At 38.4% G+C, this 25,311-nt stretch overlaps 1 pseudogene; it reads left to right on the forward strand.

The window, feature by feature from the left end:
* The window catches only part of LOC107671553 (zinc finger protein 521-like), a 103,182-nt pseudogene that overhangs the window by 55,730 nt on the left and 22,141 nt on the right, over window positions 1-25,311 (forward strand).

Raw genomic sequence — 25,311 nt, forward strand, 5'->3', positions numbered from 1 at the left:
AAAACGACTTTATTCAACAATTCGTCTCCTCCACATCACCCTGTAGCACCATTTTGGAGAGTATCCGCTGAACGTAAACAACATATGCTGGTCTGTGTCAGCTGCGTCAGACAGCTCTCAGATTTCATCAAAAATATCTTAATTTGTGTTCCGAAGATGAACGAAGGTCTTACGGGTTTGAAACGACATGAGGGTGAGTAATTAATGACAGAAGTTTCATTTTTGGGTGAACTAACCCTTTAATAGTAATAATTGTTGTTGCTAAGGATTTTTTATTGGGTTGTATCATTTACATAATAATGGCTATTTTGATGGTCTCATTTAGACATTCTGTTGACTATAAGTAACTTTGCAACTACACGTCAACTAACTCTCATTGGTGGGGGACCATCAAAATAAAGTGTTTCCAAAAGGAGTGCAAAAGCACATTTATAAGGGACATGTATTTTCTTGTTTCAGCATCATTGTCCAACACTATTGATTTTTATTTGGTGTTTATTTTTTCCCACTGTTTAGAAGAAGACTTACCAATGCATCAAGTGTCAGATGGTCTTCTACAGTAAATGGGACATTCAGGTCCATGTGGCTAATCATATGCTAGGTAAGACCGTTTTAATTGGATCTGTAAGAAGTGGCTAGACATTTGTCAATTCAATTTCAATGCCAATTTTGGGTATTGCTGTTAAGTGTGACCATGTAACTTGTTTGCCATTTGGGTCTTTTTATTTATTACACCTTTAATGGTATTACAGGAATATGACTCTTGTATATAGTCAAGGATAAAACAGGGTTTTAAAACTTAAATGAGGTTAAATAATTCAGTTTGAGTGTTTGGAAAAAACAAAAAACGCCACAGGGAACAGAATTTCAGGGTGGAATGTTGTATTTGAGGAAAATAACAGATTTAGTCAAGGGTCTTATGTGGTTATCTTCTCTCCTGTTCTTTATTCATTAATTTATTCATTCCTATTCATGATTTGGTGTGTTTTATAGAAAAAGAAAATGTGTCAGAACAGAATTGCCTCTATGCTTGAAAGAAGCATGTTCCATTTTTCTCAATAGATATAGAAGCTTTTAGTTTTCAATTGGTTCTGCTGAAGCGCGTTCTTGTTGCAGTCTCCCATCAAGTATGTGTAAATCTAGACCCTAATTTCCTATAAACCAGCATGTGCCAAAACTGCAAAGAGAAAACACAAAGGCCTGATTTGAGAAGCTTTAAATATCTTTTCCCTTGAAAAAAGGGCCCACTTTCTCCTGTTAATGGCCATCTGTAAAGATGCAGTGAAACAGGGGGCTACGGGGTTATCTGCGCTCAGCTGTCAGTGTTATTAGCCTATGTAATGGAGCGGGTGCTATGCTCTTCAGGGTGTTGTTTCTAGGCACATGTCCTTGCTTTATTGCCATCGATAACTCTAAATATGTAGAGAATGGGATGCTATTAAACATGAGCACAAAAGCCAGTAGGTCCTAGTAACCTGGCCTTGTGGTTCGTAAATATAAAAAGGTGTGCTTTGTGCCTTTTTTCCTGGCAGATTTGATTCACAGTCATTAATATTGCTGATTTCCACAGAGACATCTTCCAGAAGGCAATCGGATAAGGTAAGGAGGTGGAGGTAGGTGTGAACTGGACAGTAGGGACTGCTCTTGGCCACAGGAGCACTGAAGTGCCTGCGGATAGAAACTTACAGCGTGATCGGCCCAAATCCAGATTTGCTGTTTAGTTGGTTAGTCTTTTGTTGAAGATGTAGAAAGGCTTCCTTTGGTTTGACTCATGTGCATGACCCAGCCAATGATATGATATATGTCAGCATAACCCTAACATATTTCAGATTTTATGAGATCAGGCAAAAGGAAAAAGGGCAAATTTCCATCTTCCTCTAAAGCATTTGCCAAGTTGGTGGGCCACCTTCTCAAGGACGGTCACACATGGGTGCCCTTGCATGTGGCGTGAGGTGGGGGTGGCTGATTACAGTGGCTCACGCTCAAGCAGCAAACACATCCAGCCTTGTGTCACTCCTGCGCGCGGCAGGGAACGAATGGCCTGGGCAGCCCAGCCAGAGGAAGGTGGGTGAGGTGGATGGTAGAGAGCAGTTGGTGCAGGCTTGGAGCAGAGTAGGATGCACATTTGTTGTCCAGCAGGCCACTCTGTGTGACGCAGCGCTGTGGGCTGATGTCCTGCTGAAAGGAAAGAGGAGAAAATCCTCTGAATAAAGAAGAGGAATGAAGTGGATAAACAGAGCAGTGGAGAGACATTACTATTGATGACCTTTATTGTGGTGTGTAGCGTGTCCTGTTAGTGAGTTAGTTTTATTTAAATGGATCATCAGATCGATGCTTGATTCATTAATGCCAGTCAGATAAAAAAAAAATGTATTTCTTTGCAATATTTCTTTACAACCTTTCACTCAGTAAGAAATACAATTTTTTTTTATCTGACTGGCATTAATGATAACGTCTATTTGAAAATTTGCTTCGAGGTTTTCTGAGATGTGAGCTCCAGGGCGTCAGCGGCCGTTTGAAAAAGACCAACCAACAAATGCACTGAGCAGCACTGTCATCGGAAATCACCCTGAACAGATGCAAGGATAGTATGACAAAGATAACGCTTTCCTTAGTGGACATTCTAACTAATGTTTTATTGTGAATATGAAATTGATCTGAATAATGAATGCTGTATCAGATGCAGGTAATCGCACTCGCTCAGTCCATCTTTCTCTCATAATACTCTACTACACATAAAACACTGCTTTTAATACAGTAATACAATAAGCTTTTAATGAAGCAACTCAACATTCCTTCGTTACTAGTTCTAAAGTGACATTTTGTAATTAGTAACGGAGGCTTGGGCTCAGCTTTTAAACGATCAACTTTAGATTTGAATCCGTGGCCGAAGGAAGTAGTTCTGCACAAAAGATGGCTTTTAAAGACACTCCGTTGTTGTTCCTAATTTATTTACACACTGGTGCAAAATACGTGCCTATGTATTAGCATTAGTATTTACATTTATTCATTTAGCAGACGCTTTTATCCAAAGCGACTTACAATTGGGGAATATATCAAGTGATTCATCCTAAAGAGGCAAATAGACACAGGAAGTGCTCGTTATACCAAGTTTCAGGCATTGTTCAAATAAGTACAAGCTAGACTGGGGATTAAGTAAAGAGAAGCAAAGGGGTTTTGTTGTTGTTGTTTTTTTAGGATGAAGTCAGATGGTGATGAAAGAGATGTGTTTTCAGCTGTCGCTTGAAAATTGTCAGGGAATCAGCATTCCGGATGGCGATGGGAAGATCATTCCACCAGCCAGGAACGGTGAATGAAAATGTTCTGGAAAGTTATTTTGCGCCTCTCTGTGATGTTACCAGAAGGCGTTGCTCACTAGTAGATCTCAGACTTCTGGAGGGAATGTAGATTCGTAATAGTGAGTGGAAGTAGACGGGTGCTGAGCCTGTGGCTGTTCTAGTATACTTCAGTTCTTGAAAGTATGTTTTTATTTTAACTGCACTTGCAGATAGTGTAATATTAAGGCTTGCAATTGATGTAATATTAATTAAAAGCCAATACTTAAAGAAGGTACACTACACACTTGTCAATGTGTTAATGTCAAGTTACAAGTTTTACTGAAAAGTACATGTATAGATTAATCATTATGTTTTAATATTTTTTGTTGTGCTTTAAAGAAGTACAATAATTCTGATGTGTTTACTAGCACAGTAAAGCACATGTGAAGTACATGATTATAATTTTAACTGCAGTTTGTTATTAAATACTACATTTAAAGTTAATATATTTTAAATGTACTGCATTGCAACAATAATTAAAAATGTGTAATGGCATATGTTTCAATAGAAATGACATAAAAATATATGTAAGTTTACCATAAATATTTCTCAGTAAATTCAGCAGTACACTTTAACCACATTTTAAAAACAATAAAATGGATTGTGAATTTACACATAAAGATGCACTCAAGTCCTATTTAAGAGGGCAAAAAACACTCAACTAACTGCATTTAATATACGCTCTAAAAAATGCTGGGTTAAATATAACCCAGCATTTTTTAGAGTGTATATTTAAACTATAATACATTTTTATTGTAGTAAACATTTGTTTACATTCATTGTCTGAAAACATTACATTCAGTTTTTATTCATTCATATTATTTTAAAGTATATTATTTCCATAATAAGTACTTTCTTTAAATGTGTGCTGATGTGTACTTCTTCACAAGGGCACACAGCAACTGTTACACATGACTCGATATGTATTCTGTAGATTTTTAGAGGTCTCTGTGTTTGTGGCGTTTCTTGGCTCAGTTTGGTTTCTCTTGTTTTTCTTATTGCTGTGGCCCCCTGGGCTCTGCTGGTGAACAGGATGCTGATTAGTGAACTCTCTCATTGAAGTCCTTCATGATGCCCTCTGGCTGCAGTCATGGAACCCTGTGGAATGTTCCAGAGTGTTCTAATAAGATTCAGGTGCTTCAAACCAGTGGACACACGCCAGATCTTTCCCAGCTCCCAGCACCACGGTTTATAGCTGACCTGGCTATAAAAGAAATCAACACCTTGAGCTGAACTTCATCTGAATACTCTATGGAGCTTTATCTTTATATGTACCATAACGTTTATCAAAGCAACTTAGTCTTTATTATGATTGTTTTTTATGCTAATGCTTTTTTTTCTATTTAAGCTGAGTTGAAACAGTTGGCTTGTAACAGACATTGATATCAGTTTAAATTTTGTACATGCATAGCCTATACATACAGTATTGTAAGCTAATACTTTTTATGTAAACCCCTCCACCATCATATGTAGACGTCAGTATTTTGGTAAGAAGTTTCTCTTCACCTGTTATCTTAGCCACTAGCACATTTTGAATTGGCTCAGCCTTCTTTGTCTCTTCTGACAGGGATTTTGTTGTTTTAAGCTTGTCCCAGACTTTTAACAAAAACAGTAAAAAAAAAAAAAAAAGATTATTTAAAAAAAAAAAAAAATCATCATTCATGTTCACCTGAAGAAAGAAAGTCATATTCATCCGGGACGGCATGAGGATGATACATTTTATTTTTTTGTGGAGTATCCCTTTAATTGCAGAGGAGACAGCAGTGAAAGTGTTAGTGTAAAACATTCTTGAGATAAAATATGAGAAATAAACCGAAGGTGAAAAATGAAAGTTAATATCATATAACCTGGTTAGTTAAATATTTTTATTATGCATCATTTTCAATCAAGCAATTTTTTCAAAGTTTGCTGAATGTGTGAACATATGGTTCAATTCATACATAAAAGTACATAAAATAATAGCTAAGAAGTTACCCATAGCAAGACAACAGTAATCCATTTTAGTCAAAAATGTTTGTAATGTGATTTTCAGCATCATTAATTCCAATGCTATGCACATAATCATACATTTGAACAATTTGAATAGTGTTAGTGTGAAAATTGCATTTTAAAAATGTGGTTTCTTGAAAGTTCATATAGAGCCTAAAGTGCCTGTAGCTGAAGAAACGCCAATATACAAAATAAATAAATAAGCTCCATTGATTAGTTTTGTAGCTGCATGGTGTTGAAATGCCCTTGAAAGACGACCATCAGCATTTCATTACCCATATTGCCTCTCCCCACACACATACACCTTGAGACTCAAACCTGAAACACTCTCTTTCTTCGATTAATTTTTTATGTTTCTAATTACTAATTAACTTGAGAGATTTCTAATGCAGTCCTCCTTCATTGAGGTGCATGGAGGACAACAGATCATTAGCTTCAATAATGAATGTGGATGGGGCAGATAATGGCCTGTGATATGCCCACACTGACAGCTGTATTCACAAGACAAAGGTTTCTGTGAAATACAGTGAGGGGGATACAGAAGGAGCTGGACGCTTCTGTTGCTCAGATGTTTTATGTGTTTATGTGAAAGGTTTATCCAATTTGTTTTTTCTTAATAATTAAACAGACATATTTAGACACATTTCATTATTATTATTATCGTTGTTGTTGACGGCAAGTTGACAGAATCCTGGGTTGTTGGCAAAGCATCAGAGCTCAAACCAATCCTGCTAATCCAACACACAGATCCAAACTAATTAGGTAGGAATTAGCAAAATAATCTACCATGATTTTTTCTCATCTGTAGACAATTTAAGAAGGAAATGGCTACATGCTTCTAACTCTCACTCTTCTGATAACAAACTCTTTCATTGAAAAATCACAGTTGTATTTCTTTTACAGTGGAGCTGCATGCACATATACGTTGTGTGTGTGTGTGTGTGTGTGTGTGTGTAGATACCATATATAAGGCGTTCTGGAGGATTTTTGTGTGTTTTTATAAATTTAGAATAATTTAAGTAATACATTTAATTTATTGATGAATCATTGGCTTTTTTGCACGGAAAACGTTCACACACCGGCTTTGCACACATACAATAAATCTCTTTTTCACAAATATGACAGGTCACCCCTTTCCATCTCGTTACTGCAATAGGCATTTTATTGGGTTTAGACCTGAATTTAAGCATATGCATATAGATAGTGCACCTTGCAATTTCTGAAGGCCTTTGTTGTTGTAATATCTTTCATCTTAAAATGTTCAGATCTACTGAAACGTGTATCTAGACAAACATTCCCCCGAACAAAACATTACTGTGGAACAAGTGTATGTTCATTTGGGAAATCATTTAGAACTTAAAGTCATTTTCAAGGTTCACCAGCGTGGCATGCTCAGCATTTCCCATCATTAAGAGCATGAAGTGTTAATTGCAGTTTGATCTCATTAGTGATTAGAGTCATTTTGTTTGAGCATCTGAACTTCTCTGATGAAGACTCCTCTTCTCGCTTCTTAATGGCAGCGTTGCCTGCCGGTGTCTGATAACTCTGCCGACTTTGGGGAAACATGCTTATGCTGTAATGATTATTATCATTAAGAAGTATGAAGGTGCCAAGCGTTGGTGACCCAGCTGTTCATTAAAGCAAGGTTTTTTTTGTAGCTGGAGTCAGAGCATCCACCCATGAGCAGACCTCCACCTGCGCAAAGTCTATCTCTGTCCACATGACACCATTAGCGCTCTTCTTTGACCTCCTCACAAGTCTTCTTCATGTACTATTATCAACATCATAATTTGTTCAGAATAAACATCATTTAATTGCATTTTTGTTAAATGGATTTGAATGGGAATATTTGCCCTGCCAACTCTGCTCTAGAGTATAATTTTAATTAAAAATTAAACAAATCTGTACTATCTGTACTCATCTGCTATGAGCAAAATTTCTGTTATTACGCACTGTAGTTAGTTTAATAACTGCCTGTAGGCTATCTAATATCTATATTGCCCTACTAATGGCCAGACATTTTTGCATTCAGTCTGTGCTTGTTTTTTAACATTTACATTGAATTGATGAATTTGGCAAACACTTTTATCCAAAGTGAATTGCATTGCATTCAAGGTATACTTTTTATGAGTTCATGCATACCCCAGGAATCGAAACCATGACCTTGCTGATGCTGGCGCCATGCTCTGCTGTTTGAGATACAGGAACCTCGTTAAAACACAATGCCAAGTTAAAAATAGATTTTGCAAATTCACCTTGCAACCTCGTGCATTCTTTTATGTTGGGCTTTGTTTAGGTGTTTTCAAATAGAAAAAAATGCATCCTATTAGAACACTTTTTTAAATGTGTGCATCTGACTAATCATTTAGTGAACTAACAGACTGTTAGATTCTGAAAAAGTGTAGTTTTTCACAGCAATCATAAGTGGAGAAGAGCTCTATTTTAACTCCTCTATCCATTCATACCAACACAAGATTGCATTGCTTTCTTACAACTATTCATGCATTTCTTAAAAAAAAAAGGCTAATAAGAATAAGATTGTATTTCTTGATTAATCTAATTATTTAGTGATCTATTAAAAAAAAAAACTAAAACACAAGTAAATGTTCTTTGGAAGCCATGTACAGAACTGTCACTGGAGCGGAAACCTTTCAAAAGTTACTAATATGTACTTTTACTGTATTAATACTGTATGTACTTCTAAACTCCTAATATGCACCTTTAAGGTACTATTATGTACCATTTATGGGTAAATAAGGTTCAATGATGCACCTTTTAGCTTTTGTACCTTTGGTTATGTACCTTAGGGTTGTGCTTTTTTTTTTTTTTTTCTGGGAGTGTTCCTTTGGCCAGACCCTTTGTCACCTTTTAGATAAACACATACACATCCTTCTACATGTGTAATACCTGTAATACAAACTGATTAAGATGTTGATTAAGATTTAAATGACCATTCAGCAAAAGAGGATGATATAAATAAATAAGTATAAGGGAGGGGATCATAAAAAAATATTATAATATTATTGTGTGTTTGTCATATTACTGGGGTGCTTGTTCTGATAACCCTGTCAGGTCTTATTTTGCTGTATTGGCTGTCTGTCTAATCACTTACAAGATACGGTTTGCCATTCGATTCTTCTCTCCTGTGCTCTGGGCAGTATCTGAGACCGCGGGTCCTGCCGGTTGTTTGCCAGCTCGTGTGTCCGTGTGGAATTGAGGTGGTATGAAAGCAGTGCAGTGAGTGCGGCGGCGTCCCAAGCTGCCCGTTTGCTTGCCTTCATCAGCATTCCACCGATGAGAGTAATTAAAGCTCAAATTAATTCTGCTGTAAGCAGACGAGCCGCTGAATAACTGATATTGGAGGCGTGATGATGAATGCGCCACATCAAGGGTGAAGCCCTGGAGACGCTGCAGAAAAAAGACATCTCCTTTTGTCTGCTCTCATTTTTGCTCTGGCTCAGTTCCATAACCTAGTGAGTGAGCTGCCTTACTGCCTACATGGGCAGCTGCCTTCTAAGGCCGCGTCCTAACTGAGATGAAACCTCAGGTTTGGAACGCTCTTATGCATAGTTAGCAACATAAATAGTTCTTGTGTGAAAAAGACTGTAGACTCACTTTACGAACGATTGCCATATAGTTCGCGTTTCTGAGCTACTGCCAAAACAGACACATTAGAATTGACTCTACAGAAGGAATGGAATACCATTCTTCCAAAAGATATTCCCTCATTTGGTGTTTTGATGATGTCTAACACATTGGTCCAAAATCTTCCATTGGGTTGAGATCTGATGACTATGAAGGCCATAACATGTGACCCATGCCCAGTGGAGCCAACCCATGCCAACAAAATTCCCCCGACATCATAACAGATCCACCGGATCCCCGAGAATTTCCTACAATTTGTCACCCGTCTTTGAATATACTGTATGTTGTTCTGCAAATATGTGACCTGTGCTGGCAAAATGAGTCACAATGAGCAAAATTTCAAAAGGTGAGTTATTTCTATTTTCTCATTCTCGTTAAAAGACCTTCAAAATGATGTATGATTGGTTGGAATTGGAGGAAAAATGCCTGAGCTACATCCGTTGATAGAGTAGCAAAGTCAATTTTAAGAAAAATCCAGTTAAAGTTTCCTGAAATTTCCAAAGCAAAATCACCAGCAACATTGCATCTTTTCCTCCAGTGCTTTTCTTAATAATAATTACTGTATTAATAATCACGATATAGCTTTTTTTATTTTATCTTTGTTATTATAAATAGGAACAGATGCAAAAAAAACTATACAAATATAAGAAAGAAAAAAAACTGCATTACCTTTTTTAATTTTGCATCTAAATAAAAGCATTCAAATAAGAAAAACAAATAATCAAATGTAAAAAAAAAAATCCCTTTAGTGTATTCATTACAAATACATTGATTATTAAAATGACAAAAGAAGTTCAATCAAGAGCAGCGAGTGATTCCCTCTTTTCTTTTATTGTTAGATTAACATTAAAGAGACAGACGGCCTGTATATTAAGACCTACTGTAATGCACAGATCTAATATAATGTTACACATCAGATGTTTTTCCCCAACAGTTCCCCAGACGTTCACCTAAGACATAATAGATTGTTTGCGCGAATATGTAAACACTAATTCTGTCTATTTATCGTGATCGCGTGCAGTCGGAAGCCCCTTTATGTGTGCGCTTTGGATGACAGTCAGCGTGAGAAGCGAACGGAGAAAAGGTACTCCTCTCAGAAAATGTACAAATAAAGATAATTTTAGATGTTTACTGTTTAAAGCATTGGGATCGCTAGACGAGGGCTTAATGAACGTATTTTTTAATGAAAACCTCAAATTCGACTAAAATTTTAATTTTTCACTTTTTTTTGCATGTAGCTCAAAATTAGCCCCTGTGCGCATTCCCACTCATTTTGCCAGCACGGGTCACATATATGTTTTGTCTGCAGCCGGTGGCTCCCTCTACAATATCCAGTTGGAGGCACCTTACCCTGTTCTGCTGGAAAATTGTGGCCAGATGGAGGAATTTGATTAAGCAGCAGTGCAAGACCAAATGATCTGTTGGATCCAGAGTCGGTCTGTGAGAGAGATCGTGTGGGGGGTGTTGAGTAGGAGTCTAAAATGGCCTTCTGGTGAATGAGGCAGCCGCTAGGGTGCAGTAATGTAGAAGCCCTTTTCCAACAGCCAGCTGGGCCTTTTAGGAGCTGCTATCCCCACAGCAGACACCCAGCAGCTTGACTTCACCATATGTGGAGGTTTTTTAACGCTCCACCTGGTTTCCCGGGAGGAAGTCGCGCCGCTGGGATGCCGGGAGCAGGTGAAATGCTCTTAATGCAGCCAACAGTATGAGAGAACAGCCAGACGTGGATGACCTTGGAGGCTGTACCTGCACTACAGGAACACGGCCAATTGGATATTTTACTCCACACAGCCCATATCTTCATATCCAGATCTGTTTCTACTTTCATAAACTTAAAACACTGGAGATAAGAGTGTAATTGCCCCCCTGAACATACCCAACAGCATATAATCTCCCAAGACCTGAAGTGGGAACTCTAAATAGTCTCAATAGTGGAAAAGGAGCTATTACACATCTTCTGAAAGAGTACTGAATGTTTGGATCAAAACACGGCGAAGAAGAAGCAGAAACAAGTGATCGTGTATGTAAGCAGATGCATATGTAAAATAACGCAATCGTCAAACATTAAACAGCATATAGATCAAAACTGCCAAACATAACCTAATGAAATGTCAGTCCAGGAAGTGGTTTAGGGCCATGCAAGCTTTGGATGTGTTGATGGAAGTGATTTATTCCATCTATGTTTTGATCATCAATCTGAATCTGATCCAGACATAGTCTTTGACAAAAAACGCAATTTCTCAGTTTTTTTGTTCAAAAATTTTTTTTTTTAAATGAAACTTACGCATATCCAAGTGTTTATTAAAACAGAATGCATGAAGCTAGAATAAAATGGCATTTTTTGTTTAAAAGTAGAGGCTATGTTCTTTCTTTTCACATATTACTATTCAGATATTCATAGAACAAAAAATTATGGGGGCCATGAAATTTTTGTGAAAATTATCAAAAATACTGGCAGTGGCTGGCAACATAAAAAAAAAAAAAAACAGCCGGGGAAAGTGTTAATTTGATGTGAAAGGGTTTTTATAGTTGCCAAAAAACTTTTTAAATTGTAAATGTAACTTCTGGGTATTTTGTTATCAAAAAACAAATATGCAAGCCCAGTCCAGGTGACAAAAAGTAATACAAAAATAACAATGCATTACTTTCCATAAAGAGTAACTAAGCAACGCAATTAGTTACTTTTTAGGGAGTAACGCAATATTTTAATGCGTTACTTTTAAAAATAACTTTCCCAACATTGGTCATGTGTGCCGAGAGAATGATTAGTGACCCTTTGCTCAGCTTCCATATTAATGGAAATGGGCTAAGAAAAAAAAAAACTTAAAAATCCCACACACTAAGGCCCTCTGGCAGGCATTATATCATCTCCAAGAGTCTAAGTGGGAGGTTAGTTTGCTGGGCATGGGATTAACAACAGACCTTCTACAGGAAAACTCCAACAAGCTAATCTATTTTAGCGCTCTCCCACATCAGTTCCATGCATTTTGTGTAGGAATATAGATTTTGTGGAATATATAGGAATATATTTTGTGGTCGAAATATAGCCGCAAACAGCAATTATCGAGGTCCATGCACAAATGACTCATGTAGACTATATTGTTGAGAATACAATGGCCATGTCTCTTTTCAGAAATAATACGAGTTTACGAGTCTCTTTATGGAAATATTATACCATGTACTATATTACAATATACAGAAATATTGTCCCTTGAGTTTAATTGGACAGCAATACATTCAGTTATGTCTGCCAACTTGACAAATGTGTTCTCAGTTTCTTTAGGATATATAAGAATAAAGGTAATTTGGAAATCTCAGATTTATTTGCAAATTCATTAGACTTAGATTAGATAGATGCAAATAAAATCAAATAATTTTGAGCCAAGGAATCAGAGGGATGGAAAAATAGTTTCTAGTCCTAATTCTAACCCAAATTTGAGCTGTTGGTGGCGCTAGAGTGTTTGAGTTAGAGACTCTAAAATTGCTGTGGTTAATGTCCAGATTCTCCTCTATCAGTGTGCCAAATTTCACAATTTTTATGATATGGATCTATGGTCTTCCATAGACTTGATGAAGAAGAATAAGAAATAGTTGCGTCTCCTGTGCATTTCACATTTGTATTTGCAGTATGGCACATATGACAAAACGTTGAAATGGAATGGTTGTGTGTTATTGGAGTGTACATTAGTGAAATGACACTAGACACATCACAAAGGTTCTGGCAAACTCCATCCAGCATTTAGAACTCACATGAGGCTGACAAAAGGCCTCAAAGAATTTTGATTCATTTTTAAGAAGATATGAGCCAATATATAATTTTGGATGCGGCCCAGAGTGGCTAATTGGCCTGTATCTTGAGAGCACAGTGTCCAAACTGCACAAAACTTGGTACAGGTGGAGAACAGGACATTCCGAGTACACATGCCAAATGTAATCAATTTCCAATTATAGGGGCTGTAGCAACCAAAGTAAGAATTGAACATTTGAACTGCGTTAACATTGACTATAAATCTGTATGCACAAGTACTGTCGTTTCAAAATTCGACAGTTTTGGTTATTTTCCCTAGTTTTCTAAACAGCAAAACAGACTCTATACTACAGATAGTGTGAAATGCCTCACACCTCCTTCTACGCTCAAGTGAAAGTTGAAAGCTGTGCTCTTCAGTAACTGCCTAATTTGGTTTAGAGCCCTGCATTTGAGCCCGGGCCACGACTTTTTTGCGCCTTCGGGCCAATTTTCACGTCATAGTTCAGACGCGGGCCGGGCCTCTGGCCTGTTTTAGGCTTCTCCTTATATTTATATTTTAGACATCCATCAATTAGTGATGAAAAAAATTGCTGCGCTGGTGGAAACAACACGAGACTGTGCTACCGCGACTGTCAAGAACGGCTCGACGGTGTTTATTGTCCCGCCAGCAGCAGCATATATGGTGCGTGCCGTCAGCGCAGCTGAACAGTTTTGCATTCAAATGCACACAATTAAGCTTGCCGCAAAGCATTGGCAAAAGTAATTATCATAAATGTGTCAGGGGGAAATAGGAAGGAGATATTTGAATTATTTACTAATAAATAGTGTTTTCTGAGTCGCAAGGATGAAGTTGCCGATCCTGACTCGCCATCTCTTCATTAGACGCGCCTTTAGAGAGAAGTGCATCTTTACATTATGATTATGATTATAATGAAAGAGTTTTTGTTTTTGATTTGTTTTATTTTGTTAAGTAGTAATTTAAAGCTTTCTATAGATATATTGTATATAGTATATATATATATATACTATCACAGATATATGTCTGTGAGGCATGTATTCACTGAGTTTCGGTTCATTTTTGTGAAGCACTACAGTTCAAGACGAGACGGCAGAAAGTGCATCATGTTTGTTTTCTTTGTTTTATTAAAAGCACAACATTTTGTTGATATTGTGAGTGCACACAAATAAAAGTAGACTCTTTACAGTTACTAATGATGTATTACTCTTACCTTTATGAGCAAAAATGACGGTGTATCCACTGAAAAAAATGCAAGTGATCGCGCTGGCACCTCCATATCCTGCAAAGCGCGCTTCAGCTTCCACTCTCCGCACAAACTATTGGATACAGCGCACATTTATCTAGGTTTAACGTTTAAACATTGTTATATGCTTGAACTGTTTTATATCTATAGATTTTATTTTAGGCAATTCGTGATGGTTTGAGAAGGCTAAATTGATCAAACATAGGCTCACTGTCTGCCGCTGGCCGCTTGGTCGTTACTTTAAAAATATAAACTTATATTTAACAAACAAAAAATGCTCCAAATGTTTTTCTAAATTAACTTAATACAAAAACGAAACAAAATATAATCACTTTGCCATTACTTACAAAACTGAACTATTTTAATAGCTGGAACAGTAGTATAAGCTGTTTTGGGAGAAGGGGGAAAGAAAGACGGGCTCGGTCCGGTAATTCTGATAAGCTGTCGGACACGGGCCGGGCTAGGGCCTAAATTTGAGGCCCGTGCAGGGCTCTAGTTTGGTTTGGTTACCAAACTGGACAAAAATAAAGCTACAACAGACAGTCATGTGCAGTGTTGGGGAGGTTAACGTGAGTAATGTAATCTGATTACTTTTTAAGTAACTAGTAAAGTAATGCATTGCTTTTAAATTGACATTGAAATATCTAAGCTACTTTTTGCAAGTTACTTTTGCAAGTAATGCAAGTTACTTTGGTTTCCCATTTAGTTTTCTAAACAGCTAAACAGACTCTATACTACAGATAGTGTGTTATTTGAAAAGACTTCCACCTCCATTAAGGCTCAAGTAAAATTGAAAATGCATTAAGACATTGTAGATTGTATATAGAAAGGCTGTCTTCCCCCATTGGAAGGCTGCATGAGTTAAGCGTACTTTGACCTCACTGCGGTTTGTATTGGTATGTTTTTTTTCTTCTGCGTGGACTTCTTGACAGGTCTGGTAGCAGATCAGAGCTGGTTTTCTACTGGCAGGAGTCAGGGGAAGCTGATTTCCTCCAAAGCAAACAAGTCATCTGAGTTGAGGCTTTTCACCGGACAAGTAGCACACGTGTTCATGAGCACATATGGAAAACGGGTGACTGTAGAGTGGAAAATGGAGCTATTCACACAATCGTCTTTATAAACCGACAGCAGTTCCACGAGAGTCTTGTTTTTGCAGCTGTTGCCTTTTTGTTTTGCGGCTTGTTCCTCTCACAGTGCCCACATTACTCACCCTGATCAGTGTCACATTGGGCATACTGATCACGTGTACCCTTCACGTACCCCATCACCTGGAATTTACCAGAGTAATCCAGCCCTGACTCAAGTGAGGGGGCCGGAGAGAACTGTTTCCCTTGAGATGAGATGTCTGCCGCTTTGAGTACACATCCAGTGGGAGTGAATTACTGAAGTCTTTCTTCTGTGCCTGTGTTTCGTCTATAAGTGTGTGTATGTGTGTGTGTGTGTGAGTATAATTGCAAGCGTAGAGGGAGCGTGTCTCTCAGTTTTGTGATTGTGAGGTGCAGACAGCAGCCCGGGGGTTCCCCCTCGCCTGCGTCGCCTCACACATCAATACAAACACACACACAACACATTCTCCCACAAGGGCGCCTACCCTCAAAATCCCCGCTAATGGAAGCCACTGCAGTTTTCAGTCGAGTTTTCATGCACAGTTTCTTGTAAATGTGATGCCAACAGACATTTCCTTCATGAAGAAAAGGAAAAATACTGTTCATCACGTCATTGCTGCATTTGATTGTCTAAATTGATTATTTTTCACTGTATTTCTTCCCATGAAATCAAAAGAGTTTTGGGAGTTTTTAGTTCTTTTATGTTAGTTTTGAAGTATATCAAAAATATAATTAAACTTTTTTAGGAGTACTATTTGCGCACAATGCACAATTCTTAATATCAAGCCTAAAATGTGTTTTAATGTCACTATTGATGAGGACTGTATGATCTTTGAATAATATATGTCTTTAAATGCAAAATATTTAAAGTTTATCTAAAGTATACTTGCAATAGTTCCACTTTAGCACAATCAAATATACTTCATATCTTTAGTTGTACGTCAGCACAATTAAAGTGCATTAAGTACAAAATTAGTTGTTCCAATTTAGCAGACATTAAGTATACCAATTTAGTGTACAAAAAGTACAATTGCATTTTTATTAAGTACGTAAATATGTAAATGTATTTGTAGTATACTTAGCATAAAATAAATGTATTTCAGATACATTTTAGTATATTTATTTTTCACTAGGATATGCATTTAAAATGTACAGTCACGTTCTACCAGGAAAATGGACCAATAAATATTGATTATATCATCTTGCAAATACACATTTTTGTCCATTAAAATGCCCTCTACAATGAAAATTTCCATCCTCCTTAGTCATCAACTAACCTTAATCTTTGGATGGTTGTGTGTGTAGCAGTATGGTCCATGGACTTTCTGTACTTTTGTTTTCATTTATTCATTTAGTGAAAACATCTATTGGTGATTTTGAGGAATGGAAGTATTTCTGTTTTCATGCGTTCTGTGAGTATTTAAAAGGGAACACTCTCATTAATTTCCCAAGTTCATAGAAGTAAAACTGTTATTATTTTGAAAACCTTTCATATGTAATAAATGAGTTCCTAATTTTATTATATAAATAATTACAGTCTATCATCTATTATTTATGGTTCATCTAATAAATAACTGCTTAAGCTGAGACACATTTAATTAGTAATTTAAATTTCTAACATTTTATAGTTCCCCTTCGGGAACTCACACTGCGTCGGAAAATGCTTTGGGAACGCCCCTGTGTGCCCAAGCTCTGAATCACATTGGAAATCAGTCCAATGGAATGGCGAAACGTCACGGGCGGGGTGACGTAGAGACCAGAGAGCTTAAAAGCGCATCCGAAACACGATTGGTTCATACTACTGTAGCTCAATCAGAGCAGATGGCGATTCGGCACCGAGATCTCATTCTCACTCACATGAAAGAGTTGGGGTTAAGACTAAAAGCAAAGCAAAGTGTGCTTTCTCCAGTACAGAGGACCACTTATCTAGGCGTAGTGTGGGATTCGACTACGATGCAGGAACATCTGTCTCCTGCTCGGATCTAGTAGATGCTCACGGTAGAGAGAGAAGTCCAGTCACTCAATGTGAAGCAGTTTCAGAGACTGTTGGGTCTGATGACAGCTGCGTCCAATGTGATACCTTTTGGCCTGCTGTACATGAGACCCTTGCAGTGGTGGCTCAGGACCAGAGGGTTCTCCCTGAGGGGCAACCCGCTTCGCATGATCAAGGTCACGTGGTGATGCTTACGTACCTTAGACATGTGGAGGAAACCTTGGTTCCTGTCACAAGGCCCAGTGCTGTGGGCTCCTTGTCGTCACATACTCTAACGACGGATGCCTCCCTCACTGGCTGGGGAGCGGTCATGAGTGGCTGCTCCGCCCAGGGTCTATGGGGACGTCACCATCTCACGTGGCACATGAATTGCCTGGAGATGCTGGCCGTGTTTCAGGCTCTGAAACACTTTCTCCCAGACCTGAGAGGTCATCATGTGCTGGTTCGCACAGACAACACAGCGGTAGTCTCTTATATCAACAGGCAGACATCCTGTCAAGGCAGGGGCTGAGGCTCGGGGAATGGAAGCTCCGCACCGAGGTGGTGGAGCAGATTTGGAAGAAGTTCGGGCGAGCCCAGGTGGACTTGTTTGCGCTTCGAGAGACCTCACAATGTCCCCTGTGGTTCTCCCTCACACATCCAGCCCTGCTTGGCACAGCCATGGTACAGACGTGGCCGAGGCTTCATCTGTACGCCTTCCCCCCCCGATTGCTCTGCTCCGGGGAGTTCTGGAGAGAGTTCGCTGAGATGGGGTTTGTCTCCTATTAGTAGCCTCGTTCTGGCTGGGCAAGCCATGGTTTGCGGACCTGGTAGCCCTACTCGATGACTCTCCATGGGAGATTCCCGTCCGGTGGGATCTCCTCTCTCAGGCAGGGGTACCATCTTTCACCCCCGTCCGGAGTTGTGGAAACTGTGGGTGTGGCCCCTGACGGGACACAACTCGTAGCTTCCGGCCTCTCAACTGAGGTTGTTGAGACCATTCTCCAGTCCAGAGCTCCCTCCATGAGGAAACTGTTCTCCTTGAAGTAGATTGTGTTCACTTCATGGTGCAGAAATCGTCAGATGGTCCCAGTTAACTGCACGGTTGGTTCAGTTCTGGAGTTCCTGCAGGAACCATTCTCCGCAGGTTTGACCCCCTCCACCTTTAGAGTGTTCGTGGCTGCCATAGCTGCTTACCACGACCCTTTGTGTAGTCAGTCATTGGGGGCAAAACCCATTGGTACATGTTTCTTTCATTCTGTGAGGCCAGGAGAAGTATGGTACCACTCCAGACTCTCAGGTGCATCTGTCTTAGCTGTGCTCGCCATGATTTCACTCTAGACAGGCATTTGTCAGTATGGGGGCGTGGGCATTCTCGTTCCCAAAGCGTTTTCAGACTCAGCGTGAGTTCCTGAAGGGGAACATCCCAGGTTACGTATGTAACCATGGTTCCCAGAGGGAATGAGACACTGCGTCTCGTTGCCATACTTCCTGCATCCCTGTGAGCGACTTGCTTCAACTTATCAGAAGCTAACGTTGCTTGTGTCGGATGTGCTTTTAAACTCTCTGGTCTCTACGTCACCTACGTCGTTTTTACTGTAGCTTAGCTATTAATAAGGAAACAGCATGAGTATGTTTCCTGTAATTTTTCATGTTTGTCCAGTCTGTAAATGTGACTGTTTAAATGCATTTTTGATTTTTGAATGAACTACATGTGATATAGACAATGCAGGCAAGCATTAGCCTCATCTAACAGTTTCATCTTAAGAACTGCAATGCCTTCTCTTGATATCACAGAATTGTTGATTCTATTTAGATTACACATATTCCAAGGTATTTGGTGTGCAACGAAGGCATTATTTATTCTTTTAGATTATTTATTCTTATATATTCTTTATGCTTATACCTCATAAAAATAAGTTTTCTCATGAGATCGGGTTAGATAATCTGTCTAACAAATATCTTGTTCAATTATTTAATAGATACCATTTGCATTTGAAGTCATTATTCATGCCTGTTTGAATCATGTATACATTTTTGGACGCATTGCTACTGAATGCATTACAATTCTGTATTACTTCACCACAATTGTAAGAATTGGAAAAAAGGTCTCTATGCCATTAAATTATTCATGGTTCAATATTGAAATTATTTTATCTATAGCATTTTTTTGTTGCTGTGATTATTCAAGAAAAACATATATCAGGTTTATGGAAATGTGTACAGAAAACGTAAAAGAACTTGAATGTTTACTCATTTATATGCATAAACTATGCACACGGAATAATCAGTCAGTCGGGATGTATCGCATTATGCTATAAAATAATTTTCATACATGGCTGCTTCAGGTCGCTGTATCTCTGCATGTTCTATAGCACGACACAATCTGATGCATGCTGTTTGATATCCGCGGTGTAATCTCACAGGACCTTCTCCTCCGTGCCGTCTCATTCATTTGGCATGCTGCACAACATTCTGATTTGTTTGCTAATTGTGTCCTGTTCTTTATCTGATTGGTGCTCTTGCCTCTTTTGAATTGTGAAACTATGGCAACAGGCATCAGTGGGGCGGCTACAGAACATGCGAGCCAAAGAAGAAATCAGCCCTGTGCTGCAGACATTTCTGGTTTTGTATGGTTATTATCATCTACATGTGGAGGAGACAGAATTTAAATCATTTATAGATGCAGTGATAGTTACGTGAGAGAAATCTGTGATTTGCACGTGGCTCTTTTGTCTGAACTCCTCAAACGTTCATGCTTTTGTCCCATGACTGATGCAGCAAATGTTCCCGGGAGTCCAAACGGTTTTTATTGAGCATGTTTGATGCAGGACTTTGATGCATTCGTGTAATTATGTACACATGTCTCGCTTCTCATTTCTGAGGAATTTATTCTCGATTTCAATGAAAACATTGGAATAACTGAACTGAAAGAGAAGGAGATAGTGCGAGAGAAAGGGCGGGCGGTGTGGAGGAAGTGTGAATCTGCTGTGTGAGGCAAGATATTGTCCCACATTGATTCATCACGTCTCCCTGCTGGATTGTGAAGGGCCGTCTAATGAAGTTCAGGCCGTCAGAATGAAGGGACTAATTCTGATTTAGCTGAGGTTATGAACTTCCTCTCTCCTGGTGTGAGCGGCTCATGGGGCGGCCGACAAACTGACAGAGAGACACTGCGAGACGAGGAAAGAAAGAGTGTGTGAAATGCTTATTTGGTGTATTACAACGAAGCTTGTGTGCTCAGAAATGATGCTAATGCTTGGCTTTATGTATATCTGGTTTTGTATGCAAGCAGGATAAAATTAGGTCTAAATTTTTGGCACAAAAGCACTTTACCAAAAGGTTTCCAAAAGAAGCAGTACTTCATCTTGGCCACATGCACACTGAAAGGGAGTGAAAACTGCATTTAAAGGGGTAGTTCACCCAAAAAATGAAAATTGTGTCATCATTTACTCACCCTCATATAGGGGTGTGCGATATTGACAAAAAATTATATCTCGATATTTTCTGGGATTTTATCGTCATGAGCTGGTTTAAGCTGGTGCTTAGCTTGTCATGAGCTGGTTTAAGTTGGTTCTTAGCTGGTCATGAGCTGGTTTAAGCTGGTTCTTAGCTGGTGCTGGTCCTAAGCAACTAGCTCCTGCTTAGGACCAGCTAAGAACCAGCTTAAACCAGCTCATGACCAGCTAAGAACCAACTTAAACCAGCTCATGACAAGCTAAGCACCAGCTTAAACCAGCTCATGACCAGCTAAGAACCAGCTTAAACCAGCTAAGAACCAGCTTAAACCAGATCATGACCGGCTAAGAACCAGCTTAAACCAGCTCATGACTGGCTAAGAACCAGTTTAAACCAGCTCATGACCGGCTAAGAACCAGCTTAAACCAGCTCAAACCAGCAGCCATGCTTCAAAACATACCTAACCAGCATATGCTGGATTTTTCAACAGGGATTCCTGGAAGTTAATGGGGACCAGCAACTCACACTGGTTTGGAACAACTTGGGGAAAGTAAATAATGACAGAATTGTAATTTCTGGATGATTTTAACCTTAGTTTTATTCTGGATGATTTTATTTGGCAAATATCCCAATCGTGAACTGTTAGAATTCTGCTTTCCTCACAAATCTATGTTTTTCATAAGAATTCATAACTTCATGCCATTGAATCTAAGGTCATTAATGTATCAAAATTCATCCTCCTACTCTACAATGGCAATACGCTTATAATGCTGATGGTCTTTTGCTCCCAGTAAATGCACACCTAGAGCATCTCCACTAATTTGAGAAGGAGAACGTGGGAGTAAATCACATTATGTCATGTTCAGTGTGTGAGAAAAATGATGTCCTGGACAAATGATTCTTTGACTATAGACAACTCAAGATGCTTTTCTCCCCTTTGTCTTCATTAGACGTGAAATGTCAATCTCGCATGCAGATCACACGCAGAAACATTACAGCATTCATAAATCAAGTATAGCTCAGACCCATCATTAATCATCAGTGTTTGATTTGATAAAGTTTCCTCTATAAAGTTCTCCTACACTATTTTCATCGTTAAATGAATAAACACAGGGTGGTCCCACATGAGCTGCTGAACTCATGAGGGAAATCACACACACACACGGGAGGAGGAGGAGTCTGCGTTTAATTCCCAGGGCTTTAATTACTGTTAATTTGGCTCATTATGTATTAATAGATGCACGACTCCCTCAGTGAGCTGTTCTCAGGTCAGTATCTGCTGCCGTATAGCTGCAGCATAACATGTATCCATTGCAGATCAGCCAATCCCAGAATGCATTGTGACAATGTGTTCATGTTTTTGCTCACTGTTGGATTTTAATAAACTCCACCTGAGTTCATCACAACTCGCCTTCAGTGGAATAATCGTTACAATATGTTATATTATATTATATATGAAATAGTAATATTAAAAAAAAATATATATATTATTTTGTTTATAATATTGCTGTTTTTGACTGTATTTCTTGACCAAATGCCTCAGTATCTTCATATATTTCTTATATTATTGATCCCAAACATTTGAGCAACAATGAGATATACGTTAAACCATTAGCGTCATCCGTACAGATGAGCAGTATCAAAGAACGACTGATGTAAATGTGTTCCTCTTGTTATGGCTTTTTTGAGCAATAAGGCAAAATCAAATGCCAGTAGAGTTACACTGATATCTAGAGACCATAATATCGTCTTAGGGGTTGGCTCTATTGAATTGGGCCAGTAAGCAGCCACGCAGACAACATAAGAACCTCCCAGCAATGCCCTGGCAGTCGCCCACAACACCCAGCATCGTGAAGGTGACTTTTGCACTGGCACTCACATTAAAAAAAATAAATGTAAAAATGAAGTTTTATGTGTGTTGTCACCGGTCTGGTATTGTGTTTGGGTGCTGTAGGTGCGTTTGAAGATCCTGTCACAGTTCACTCTATGCTAAATGCCATCTGTGGCCACCTGTGCTAACGGCTCCTCTGGGCTTTGATGGGCTGCAGCTGCTCCCATGTGGCAGTGCAAACACATATGCCCACACAGACCTTCAAGATCAGACCAGCTGTGATATCACTCATAACGACACACAATGACTAACTGGCCTATCGGTAAGCCCCTCCCCTCAAACGCAGATGAGCCAATGGCAGTTGAGTATCAGTTGCACGGGGAACAGAACTCGGACATCTTTAGGTTTCAGAGCCATAGAGACACATTGGAAGATCCGAAGTTTTCTTCGGTTTGATGGTGTTTGTGCTACAAAAATGGAAAAACAATGTGCCAGGGGTCCTTGTAACACTGATTCCAGGTATCCCGAGAGGATGGGCAATGGAATTTATTTTATTACTTTCCTAAACACAAACAAAACAGAGCAAAAATGTCCCTAAGCATTCAACCCCAATCCCAATGAAGACGAAAACGTTCATTTTCTGCTTTGTCATACTCTCATTAAGTTACAATTTTCATCTGCTCAAGCAGAACGTTAATGCCATCTTGGCTAAAACTAATGTTAAAGTTAGTGAGTCAATGTTAGCGTACGGTACAAGCATAAATAGCGGACTGTTCTCACGTCATGTACAGTGTAGTTAAGTCAAAAACACATAAACGAAGGTCTACATTGTAGTGCCTCTCCATATTAAACTGGATAAATGTAAATTAATTTAATCTTACCCTGCAGTACATGAACAGTGTTGATCCGAGATGTTGTCATTGCGATCGTGACGAGACTTCTCCTGTTTGCATTGTCATCTGTATTTTTACATATTTATTTTGAAATATTTTATATATACCTCCATGTCATATTTAAGTCCCACTTAAATTATGGTACTTCAGTGTCCAAAATGTATCAAAAACATCCAGGGACGAGGTTTTCACACCGACAGCTGTCATTGTAAGACAGTAGCAACACCGTTTGTTTGTCCGAGTGAGCAACAGTAACTAAGGGGGGCGGGGCTTACCGATAGGCCAATTGTGCTTTTAACACAGCGTATTTTTCCCTTATAATTATCCCAGGGAGTCTCATTTGATCACATTGTAGCTTTACAAGTAAAACATGAAATATGTACAGTAAATCAATGATTTAGTCAGTATTGTCATATGTTGACCCAATAAGGTTATGACTAGGTTAGAATGTAATTGAGTTTACAGTTGTGCAGAGTGTAAAAGAAACTCATTCAAAAATATGTAAAATAATGTTTTGATATTAACGTTGACTTTGTTTGCAAAATCAATAATTTATTAAATGATAATACAATGTAGACACATATGTTTAATTTACCAACACTGAAAGGTATCAAACACGGTATCAACTGTGATTAAATTTGATAAATAGAAACAAAATTAAATGTTGATTCAACCTTGATCCCTGACATTTATTCACCGGTGAATAAATCTTCACACTGTGCAGTTTTTTTTGTTTTTTTTTTCAAAATTGCATTACACTGTAAGAAAAAAAAAAGTAAAAATAGCTGAAAATTCCCAGCACCTTTTACTGTTAAGTGTACAGGTATTTCCTTTAACCCTAAGATAGAAACAATACAATGCATAATTCAAAACACCAGTGAAAAATCATTTCTTAAAAGACTTTTCTTAAGATTCTAGCTTATTTTTCCTGGACAGACAATACTACATAAGGACAGGGAAAAACAACAAAAACTTTTTATGTATTTATGCATTGTTTATTAAAATAAAAAAGTTTTCATGTTGTTGTGAGCTGATCCAGATCCTATTTTTGATTTGAGAAACTCTTTTTATTTTGTAATACATTATTAGGTTATTATGAAATTAAAGGAAGTAGTAGAAGGTTTCTGAATTTAAACAATAAAAAAATCAAATGTATGTATATCAGAACCAAAAATATTATTAGTATTTTTTTATATGTTATGAATCATTTTTATTGTTTTAGGGAACAAAAATACAGGAAACACGTGATAATGATTTACTCATTATACAAAGTTGTGGTACAAAGTTATTATTAATTATTATTATTTTATTTATTTTTTGTTTGTGTGTTTGTTGAGAATGTTGGTAATAAAGTATATACTTTTACAAATCTTTGTTTCAAATCCTGTAAATTATTAATCATATTGCCATCTTCTAAAAGTACAGATGACAGACGTGACTATTTAAATAATGAACAACTAATGTTTCAGTGTCTCATGTTTATTCTTAACCATGTTTTATTAGAAGAGAATTTAATATGAATGCTTAAAATATACTGCAAATAATATAGGCCCGGTTTCACAGACAGGGCTTAGGTTAAGCCAGGATTAGGCCATAGTTCAGTTAGGACATCTAAGTAGCGTTTATAAATATGCCTTAGATAAAAACATTGTTGGTGTGCATCTTGAGGCAAAACAATAAATCTGACATATTTTAAGATCACTCAAGTGCAAGTTTCTTTCAGTTGAAACAGCCCAGACATGCATTTTAGTCTGGGACTAGGCTTAAGCCTTGTGTGTGAAACCGGGGGATAGTGTGCTAGCATTTCGGAATCTTTCAGACGTTTCCAGTGACACAGGCTTGTGTTTGTGTTTTTCTGTGTTTTCTCAGAGGAAGGTCTCATTCATGAATGTAAACTATGCAGTCAAACCTCTGACTCTCCAGCGAAGCTGCAGTGTCACCTCATCGAGCACAGCTTTGAGGGCATGGGCGGCATCTTCAAGTGTCCCGTCTGCTTCACAGGTGCATCTTTATATTCGTGTGTGTGTGCGTGTGTGAGTGTGAGTGTGAGTGTGTGTGTGTGTGTGTG

The sequence above is a fragment of the Sinocyclocheilus anshuiensis genome, unplaced genomic scaffold, assembly GCF_001515605.1.
Source record: "Sinocyclocheilus anshuiensis isolate Anshui unplaced genomic scaffold, SAMN03320099.WGS_v1.1 scaffold3077, whole genome shotgun sequence".
NCBI lineage: Eukaryota > Metazoa > Chordata > Actinopteri > Cypriniformes > Cyprinidae > Sinocyclocheilus > Sinocyclocheilus anshuiensis.